Source organism: Mobula hypostoma, chromosome 9 (assembly GCF_963921235.1).
Source record: "Mobula hypostoma chromosome 9, sMobHyp1.1, whole genome shotgun sequence".
In the NCBI taxonomy this organism is placed as follows: domain Eukaryota; kingdom Metazoa; phylum Chordata; class Chondrichthyes; order Myliobatiformes; family Myliobatidae; genus Mobula; species Mobula hypostoma.
Window position 1 is genome coordinate 87,940,107 of NC_086105.1, and position 10,470 is coordinate 87,950,576.

At 40.4% G+C, this 10,470-nt stretch overlaps 1 protein-coding gene across 6 annotated transcripts in view; it reads right to left on the bottom strand.

Moving 5' to 3' along the window:
• Positions 1-9,877, bottom strand: part of LOC134351837 (retinoic acid-induced protein 1) — an 89,495-nt gene extending 79,618 nt beyond the window's left edge. For 4 of the 6 annotated variants that reach the window (XR_010019272.1, XR_010019276.1, XR_010019273.1 and 1 more), the window contains exon 1: positions 9,460-9,877. The gene's annotated coding sequence lies outside the window, so the exon portion shown is untranslated. Of the gene's footprint in view, positions 1-9,048; positions 9,295-9,459 lie in introns of those variants that run through there. The other 2 variants (XR_010019275.1, XR_010019274.1) reach the window with 1 other exon arrangement.
• Positions 9,878-10,470: the final 593 nt, after the last annotated feature.

Consider the following 10,470-nt stretch of genomic DNA (forward strand, 5'->3'; position numbering starts at 1 on the left):
ATCCCCTCATCACTTGATAATTTCCTCCTCATTTCAGCCTGTTCCTCCCTTCCCCCTCTTGATTAACATGGTCTCAGAATTTTTTCCAATGCTCTCCAGTAATTTTTTCACCACCAGTGGTAGGCTAGCTATATTGTTTATTTATTTCTCTTATAAAATGACAATACCATATTAGCAGTCTTCTGCTGCTCAGGTTACACAACCCTTAATCTGGAAGGACTACAAGCTGATCAGTTCTGCAACCTTCCATCTTGCTTTCCTTAAGAGTATTTCATCCAGGCCTGACAACATATTCCTTTTTAAAGAACTGGCCCCCTTAAAATGTTCTTTCTCTATGTTTACATTTCTAACATTTCATTTTCTCTTCAGTGTCAATGTCTAACACTGCGTTCTTTCATGGAAACAGGCATAAAATATTCTTTTTAGAACTCTATATATGCTTTGATCCATACTCTGGTTGGCCACAGTTCCTCCTTTTTACTAACTCTCTTCCCTTTTCTGTATTTAAAGAACACCTTGGTATTTTCCTAGATTAGACCTGCAAATATTTTTTCAAGTATCTTCTGTGCTTTCCCAATAAATAGCTAAACCAAAGCAAAGTATATAAATCACAGGGGCAGCATGGTTAGCACAACGCTTTACGGTACAGGCGACCCGGTTAGTTCCCGTCACTGCCTGTAAGGAGTTTGTATCTTCTCCTTGTGACCGCGTGGGTTTCCTCTGGGTCTCCGGTTTCCTTCCATAGTCGAGACGTACCGGTTGGTAGGTTAACTGGTCATTGAAAACTGTCCCGCAATTAGGCGAGGATTAAACTAGGGGACTGCTGGGCAGCGTGGCTGAAAGTGCTGAAAGGGCCACGGCAACTAACCAGGTTGTGTCTCAATAATAAATAAATAAATCAGAGGAAAGACAAGTCAACTGAACCAGGAGAAAGAAAGTAGTACACCTTTAAAATAACTAAAATAGGTTAAAATCTGAGACACTGAGCACTGAGTATAAAGAAAGCACTGAATGGAACGCAGGGTAATGATATACAATAATGGACATTGCTGAAACATTGCCTCTACACAGTCAAAACTGGGAACTGAATTCAGGCTATGCAACTGGGTGGAAAGATAGGAAAATTGATAGATGGAGAACAGCAGTAATTGAGGATTAAATATCACAGCTCTGAAACAGCATGGTTGGAGAAAGTAGATAACAGAGACTTTACAAGTAGTTAAAAAATTAGGTAAGGATTTAAGATAACGATGGATGTGATTTAGAAGGCTCCAATACCAACTGTAGATTGGTGGAACACATAGAGTGCCTATAAAAAGTATTCACATTCTCCCCGCCCCCCCCCCCGGGAGGTTTCCATGCTTTATTGTTTTACAGCATTGAATCACAATGGATTTAATGCAAAAGTAAAAACAGATCCCTACAAAGTGATTTTAATTAATTACAAATATAAAACACAAAACAATTGATTGCATAAGTATTCTCCTCCTTCAAGTCAGTTTTCAAGTCACCTTTGGCAGCAATTACATCCTTGAGTCTGTGTGGATAGGTCTCTGTCAGCTTTGTACATCTGGACTGGAATTTTTCCCCGTTCTTCTTTACAAATAAAGGTTCCTTAAGGTTGTTATAGCCGAGGGTGGTAATGGGGACAAGCTCCCACTACATATTAAACGCTCCCAATGGTGCGCACCTCAAACAGCCTCTGACAACCAAACCCAGCTCCTGGCCTTCATGTATAGCTTAGCTACTAGGCTCGGCAGAACTGTTTTTACTGACAGAAGGAGCAAAGGTGGGTTACAGGCGCCTTAAAACCAGTCACTTTGGGCAGAATGGGCTTGTTGGCTGTGGATGGCAGCTCATCTAGAAGGAAAACTCTGATCTCAAACCTCCACTGCTTGTGCCAAACCCACTCATGGGGAAGGCTTCAGGAGTAAAGCCCTAGGGAAAAATCCAGAGCGGGAGTCCCTAAGGCAGTCCTACATTGAGTTCAATGCTGAATGGCAACTCCTGTAATGCTGTTGGTACCAAAGTGGTATCGGTCTCTGCCCTTCCTCTGGGTTCGTCAGATGCATAGAGAGGGAGAGCTTGCTACATGAGCAACAGTTTGCTCTCCATATTGTACTGCCCAGGCTTGTGTATCCAGACAGCTAGGACACAATAGCTTTGGTCAATTCTGACTGACAGAGGCCCTCACCTCACTTCTTTACAAAACTGCTCAAATTCTGTCAGATTGCTTGGGGATGATGAACGAACAGCCCTTTTTAAGTCCAGCTACAAATTCTCAATTGGATTGATGTCTGGACTCTGACTTGGCCACCCCAGGACATTAACTTTGTTGTTTTTAGGACATTCCTGTGTAGTTTTGGCTTTATGCTTCGGGTCATTGTCTTGCTGGAAAATAAATCTTCTCCCAAGTCACAGTTCTCTTGCAGACTGCATCAGATTTTCCTCCAGGATTTCCCTGTATTTTGCTGCTAAGAAGCTCAATTTTGGTTTCATCAGACCATCAAACCTTCTTCCAGCTGCCTTCAGAGACTCCACATGCCTTCTGGCAAACTCTAGCGCGATTTCATGTGAGTTTTTTTTTCAACGTGGCTTTCTCTTTGCCACTCTCCCATAAAGCTGCGGCAGGTGAAGCACCCGGGCAACAGTTGCTGTATGTGCAGTCTCCCTCACCTCAGCCACTGAAGCTTGTAGCTCCTCCAGAGCAGTCATAGGTCCCTTGGTGGCCTCCCTCACTAATCCCCTTCTTACGTGGTCACTCAGTTTTTTGAGGATGACCCACTCTAGGCAGATTTACAACTGTGCCATATTCTTTCTATTTTTTGATGATTGACTTAACTGTGCTCCAAGGGATATTCAGTGATTTGGAAATTTTCTTGTATCCATCTCCTGACATACTTTTCAATATCCTTTTCGCAGAGTTGCTTGGAGTATTCTTTTGTCTTCATGGTGTAGTTTTTGCCAGGATACTGACTCACCAGCAGTTGGACTTTCCAGATACAGGTGTATTTCTACCACAATTAATTGAAACTCCATGTAACTAATTATGTGACTTCTAAAACAAATTTGCTGTGTCATATTAAAGGAGGTGAATACTTATGCAATTAATTTAGATAACTTTGTAGAGATTTGTTTTCTCTTTGACACAAGAGAGTATTTTCTGTTGATCAGAGTCAAAAAAGCCAAATTACATTCACTGTGATTCAATGTTGTAAAACGATAAAACATGAAAACTTCTGGGGGGGGGGGGGCTGAATACTTTTTGTTGGCACTATAAATGCAGAGATTAGACAAACATAAAGAGAAAGGATTATAATTTAAATGAGTGATAACTTTCATATAGATTAAGACAAACACACCAGCTCAAGTCTTTTCCTGAAAGTATTCTAACTCGTTCTCAAGGGTATTCAGCAACAATTAGTCCTAGAAACTGAATATTGGATTTATTAATGAGTAATAAACCAGAGATTTGGTTAGTAGTATAGTTAAACAGTATTGTTTTTGAAAGGGAAAAATGACAAATAACTCTCATCTTTCTAAACTTCTGGAAGAATTTCTTTGTAGAGAAAACAACTCCCTGATAAACTGGAAAAAAATTGTTAATGAGCAAATTTACAAGATCAGCAGGAAGTATTAAAAATATATATAAAACACTTAATACTGGTAAGAAGCAAAAACTCTATTTTCCAAATAAAAACCAGTCATGGATAACTAATGAGAAAAGGAACAAAATAAAGCTGAAGGAAAATCTACAATTAATGCAAATGCTGCAATGATTGCTCGTGTGTATCTATCCTAGTTCCAAAGTGTAACAGATAATAACATCAACAATAAAGGAGTATTAAATGGATATTACAATCAAAATATCCTTACAATTTTGTTGAAAAGGGTAGTCATGAACAAAATGTACCATCTTCAAAGTGGATCATGTTGACACTGAAATGGAACCAAAGCAGTTACAGTTGTGCCGAGTAATTACTTGTTTAAGTATTTACAGCAGGGGAAAATGACAGTATGCTAGGCACCTCAAGTAATATTGAATCAGGGATGGGGACAAAATTAAAAGGAATAAAGTCACAATAATTAGGAAAACAATGGCTCAAATGAGTGCCAAGTCCCATTTTTCCCACTGTTTTGAAGGAAGTGGGTGAGAAAGCTGTGGATGTCCCACTGAATTGTCATAATGTGGACTTTATTTATTTATTTGGAGATGCACTGCAGAACAGACCCCTGCAGAAACCAGCAACCCACCGATTTAACCCCAGCCTAATCACAGGACAGCTTACAATGACCAATTAACCTACCAACCAGTACATCTTTGGACTGTGGGAGGAAACTAGAGCACCCAGAGGAAACAGTTTGATTGTTCTCCCACACGTTCAAACTCCTTGCAGACGGTTCCAGAGTCCAACTCTGTACTCTGATGCCTGAGCTATAATAGTGCCATGCTAACTGGGATGTTAAATTGTTCCACAAGGCCTTAGTTATTCCGTATATTTATATATTCAAAGAAGTGCAGACCCATGAGTAGAGTGAATTAAATTGATCAATTGGATAAAATATAGTTAAAAAGTCCTAAACAGGTCAGAATGTTTGTCAAAAGGTGAGAATGCTTGAAAGAATGGGCATGATAAAGGCAGGTATGTGGTGTCAGGTCACAGATAGGCCGTGGTCTCATTAATGGGAGAACTGCAGGAGGCTCAAAGTGCTCTCTGCCTGTTCCTATGATTAATCACTGGATTTTCAGAGCAAAATACTTTCCAAATTCCTTTGAAAGTTACTACTGATTTTTTTCCCACCATCCTTTAAGACAATGAACTGCAAGTCATAATAATTTATGGATTTGCAGGTATCTTGACTGATTATTTCCAGGGTAACAGCTGAGCACAAGGTTAGATTTGGCACCACATTATTGTGGGAAAAAAATTCTTGTTCTTCATGTTGTGTATGCACATATTGGATGACAAAAGAACTGGGCTTCGTCATGGTGCAATGTGATCAGATAGTCAGTGTTTTGAGGGTTCTCATAGTAAGCTGTGTTTGAGTGATGTCAAGGAAATGGATTGGGCTACCCTGGAATGCCCATGAACATCAAACACTACCCATGTATCAGGCCGCACATCAGCAGAGCTAGTAGACCTGTGAACTCACAACACTGAAAACCCAGCTTCAATCCTGACTTCTGGCACTGTCTGGGTGGAGTCTGCACATTCTTTCTATGACCACGTGGGTTTTAGCTTCTATCCCATTCCAAATACATGCAGATTGGCTGACTATTTGGCCACCACAAATTGTCCCTACTGTGTAGGGGGGTGATTGAATCAGCTGGTGGTGGGAGGGTGGTGGTTGTTGATGAGAACAAGGTAAAAGAAGGTTTATTGTAGAATTAATGTAAATGGATGGTCAATTGTTGGGGTAGACGCAGTGGGCAGAAAGGCTTGCATGACTATTGTGCACATGATGTTCTCTCATCTTTGATTCTTTGGTGAATTTAGCTATATCTGTGTTCTTTTAGTTCAAGATACTTCTGGTCATGGAAACAGTTCCTCAGCCACATAGTTTGCAGAAAACAATCTGACCAACTCTGGTCTCTCCAAATTCTGACGAGAAAATCTGCTGATGATGGAAATCCAAGCAACACAAACAAAATGCTGGAGGAACTCAGCAGGCCAGGCAGCATCCGTGGAGAAGAGTAAACTGTCCTGATGAAGGACCTTGGCCCGAAATATCAACAGTTTAACTCTTCCACAGATACTGCCTGGCCTGCTGAATTCCACCAGCATTTTGTGTCTCCCAATTCTGAATGGTTTTCTCAATGTGTGTCACCAGTAACACCATAAGTTGATTAATCATGCAACGGGGGGGGGGGTAATAATTTAACTTTTAAGTTAGTTTTACTGAGAGAGTAGATAGAAACATTGTGTCCACAGCATCTTTAAAGTTTTGATAGTCATTATTTTATAGATATAATCAGATTCCAACAATTATTGTGAACCATAGAAGTGAAAGACTAAAGTGTTTTACATTTGATCTTCCATTTGCATGCAAGTTAGCAGAAAAACCTTAATAGCTCTCAAACTGTGGGGGGGGGGAATGAGATTCATTTGTTCCCCTTTGAACACTTGTTTGCTAGTTATGAAATCATTGAAGATGGAGAACAATGACCGCATGAGAATCAATGATCATCCCATTTGGTAAAAGATTCCGCTTTCTATCCAATAGAACAACTTCTGCAGCATCTGTGGTAGGAAAGGAACTGTCCACTCTTCGGGTTGAAAGAAACATCGACAATTCCTTTTCTCCCACAGATACTGCATGATCCGTCTTTGCTCCTGATTCTAGCATCTGCAGTTTTCCGTCTGTTCGCTTTCTCATTAGCTGTGGCTCACAACTGTAGATGTGTGGGGAACCAAAGACAATGAAATTGGGGGTCACTTGGTCATTCACCAGAAATATATTCAACATGATTTTGTCAACATTAATCACCTCAACTCTTGTATTAAAGATATACAATTAAAAATTCTTGGGTATTCAAAACTATCAACAGAATCCAGCCATTAATAATTTTCTAGAAAAATAGCAAAGATAACCATAATACATTTTGTTCTGTCTCCATGGTGATATGTCTCCAAGGAAATCTCAAATAGATTGAGGCAGAGAAAGGGGCAATTATGGGTATGCAGGTTTTCTACTAAAGACTAGTGTCGATTGGTTAGAGATACAAGGACCTAGCAGATAACCACATATTAAGGGAAAAAGAAGATATTCTATATTCAACCACATTGGGGCTAGTTACCATCCAGGACTGTTCTTTTAATTTTCTTCGAACACTTTCGTTTTTTCCTAGAATTGTAACATGGAAGCAGGCTAATTTTTCACGCAGTACTTCTAGAACCTGGAATTTAGTGAAAATGGATGAGGAATTAAACTATGCGTTGCCGCTCTTTTTGATCTCTATCAGGAGGACAATTCCAGACACTGACATGATTTAAACAAATTTTTGTGCTATGTTAATGCAGGCACCTCCCAGATTTAAAAAAAATGCTAAACTGAAACACTATCTGTTCAGGTGGAAGTGAAATATTGAATATATGATTAAAGTGGGTGTACAGTAACTTGTAGCATCATGACCAACATCTAAGTGTCCACAAGCATCATTACAACATTGTTATTTGCAGGATAGGTGAAAATTGGCTGCTGTATTTGCCTGTGGAATACTGACTTCAAAGGAACTAACTGATGCCCATGGAACAGAATTAACAGTACAAGGGTTTTTTTTTTCACATTTCCAAATGATCTCAAAGTGAATTATTTTGAGTTCATCATTTAACAAATTACTTTTGTAGTTCCGTGACTTAAATGTAGGTTTAACTTTATAATCAAACCCCTTACCATCAGACAGGAGGTACCACAGCAACAGGACAAGAACTGTTAGAAAGGGAAACAGCTTTTTCCCGAGCTGTGTGACTACTGAACTCCCAGTCACCACACAGGTCTCATCACGTATGCATGAAGTGCCCAAGTGCCAGGAGTATTGTACCGTCTACTTTTTAACTTCAGTCCTTAGGCACCTTATTTGCAGTAATGTTACTGTGTTATGTGTGTGAGTTATATGTACCGTGTTGTGCACCTTCATCCGGAGGAACTTTGTTTCATTTGGTGGTGTATATGTGCACTGTTGAATGACAGTAAACTGAACTCGAGGTTAGGATGGTTCTTCTTTGTCTAGGGGTAGGAACAGGAACATGAAAGTAGGACTTCACTGACTCTCTCTCTCTACACTCATTAGCTTAGACCACATTTAATTACTGGCCACTGGACCAGTCCTTCCCTCCTTGCAAATGGAAAAGTTAGAACAGGATGTGACATTTGCTTTATATTTGAAAAACAGAGAAAAGAAAGTTTGTTGCAAAAGAAAGAGAATTAACATTTCAGGTCAATAACCTTTCAGAGATGAAACCTCCAGTATTTTCCAGGTTTGATTTAAGTTGGTGCAAGTGAGAAAACAACCTGCCATTCAATTCAAAATGGTTAGATGGAAGGGCAGTGCACCTTGCATTGGACGCATAAATTTTCAACCTTAAAACCAATTTGATGAACATAGAATTAGCAAATTACTTCACTGCTTGCTTGGTTAAAGGTTAAAAATAACACAGTTGTACCTGTGATCACATCAGACCTTACAAAGCATTCATCGTCAAATGGAGATTTCTGTTGGAAATGTGGTCATTGTTGTGATACAGTACTAGAAACCCGTCAACAGCAAGCTCCCATGAACAACAACATGACAAACAGGCCATCTGTTGTAGTGATACAGTTTGGAGCATAAACTTCAGCCAGGGCACTGTGAGAATTCTTCTGCAATATATTTGCTAATATAATTTATACTTACTGTCATGAAAGATAAGCAGTATTGCATTCCCTCTGTTTAAAAGTCCGGAGCGGGCCTTGAACTCACAACCTTCTGACACCACTGAGCTTTACTATTCAGAGTACTAACCAAGTAAATTCATGTCGACATGCAGCCAGGGCACCACATATTTATAACCTGTAGTAAACTGTTACCCTGTTGAACTTCATCACCTAATTTAACAGGAGAGACACAGGGATTCCCCCCTCCCCCGACCCCACACCGAGAGTGACGCAGATCAAGCCCAGAGTGTGTAGTAGCCTGCTGGTTACATGTAGCCCTCATATTTCAGTCAGGTTAGTAATTGTAAAACCTCGGTTCCAAATGTAAATGTACACGCAAACATAATTAAAATGATTCTTTATGTTGAATCTTCCCTCCTGATCTCTGCCAATGCTTCTCAAAGCAGGCAGCCTTGCACTTAAAGTCAGTTTTTTTAAAAAATCCGGGGGCTACAATTTGCATTGCCAGTCCTCCAGATACTATCCTGTTCGAGCTTTCCGTAACAGGGACTGCATCAGCAGCCAGCCAAAGGGCCTCTCCTCTTTTCCAAGACACGCCAGAGAGAGAGAGAGAGAGAGAGAAATAAGAGAAAAGCACTGCAGAGGAAAAAATGTAAAGACAAGTCGACTTACATAGGATGGTGCTTCTTCAGTTTCTGTAAAGACTTCTGCCTACAACAGTACTTTTCCCTCCTCCTCTTAAAATATATTAGAGTTTGGAATTGAAAATATCAGAGACTAAAATGCTCAGTTGATCCTGTCCAGTCTCCCTGCTGCAGAAAGAAATCGAACATCCAAAGCATGCGTTAGACACGAAAACCAGCTACCACTGGCTACTTCGGATCTGAGCAATACGACGCCGATCTGAATCAGGATCGAGTCCTATCTTCCCCAACATTACAACCCCCTCGCCACCCCCACAGTTCCGCCTCCTCCCGCTCACTAGATCAAGTCAGACACATTAATTCACAACAATCCTTTGCCCTCGTGTAGGTGCTTTGTTTTTTTTTGTTGCGGGCACTGTTAATAGCTTGCAAGATTTACCTGCAGTCATTTTCTGCTTCCCGGGTCTTCTTTATCTGCTCCACAGGGAATATGTGTGTGAGAGAGGGGGGGCGGGGTGGTGGGGGGGGGGCAGACTCCAAAAAATACAATCAAGATCCTTCAGAAATCCAGAGAGGGGGAAAATGCAGAATTTTTATTAACTCTTCATTCTTTCTGCGCAATCTCAGCAGCCATGTTGTTCCAACTCACGAGAGAGAGAGAGAGAGAGAGCGAGAGCGAGAGAGAGAGAGAGAGTGAAAACAATTAAGACCAGTGGCATCTAAATGGATGGGCACTAATCTCCGAAGTCCACCCAGTACAATTGTTTTTTTTTTCACATGGCTAAATCCTAGGTTTTTCGCAGCTGGGCAGGGGAGGGAGGTCCTTGTGAAGAGGTACTTCCCCTCGTCAGGTAGACTCCGGCAGTTGTCGTGTTGTGTTGGGGATATAGGAAGCGAGGAGGAGATCACGTCAGGACCTGCTCCAAAAGCTGATGACCAGCTCTCCATCCTAATGAGTACTCTTTCTTAATGAATTATGGATGTTTTAATTAGAAGTGTAAAGCCTGTTAGATGAATTCATCGTTCATCCACAATAACTAGATTTGTTTAAAATGCTAATAGGTACCCATGTACACAGAAAAAAGGGAGATTTATTTTGAGGGGAAAATTTGTATCATCCTGTCACATTTTCTAAAAATGGCACATTCTGTTCACTGTGGAAACTAATGATTGTTTTAGAGGTATATCCAGTTCCTCACGTTCAACCTTCCTGTTCCAAAGTAGGATTCAGTTAGATCAAACACATCATTCCTATTCACTCTTGTACAATTACAGAGGACGATCGCGACTTTCTATTCATTCCTATCAGACATATTTGAATTGGGCAATCCGTTTCATTTTATTCCTAAAATATAGAATTTATGGATGAATTATCCTCCCATTTACCCACATTACATATTTCAAGCAGACCAATACAGCCCAAGAAACAAGCTGATGATATTCCAGTGTT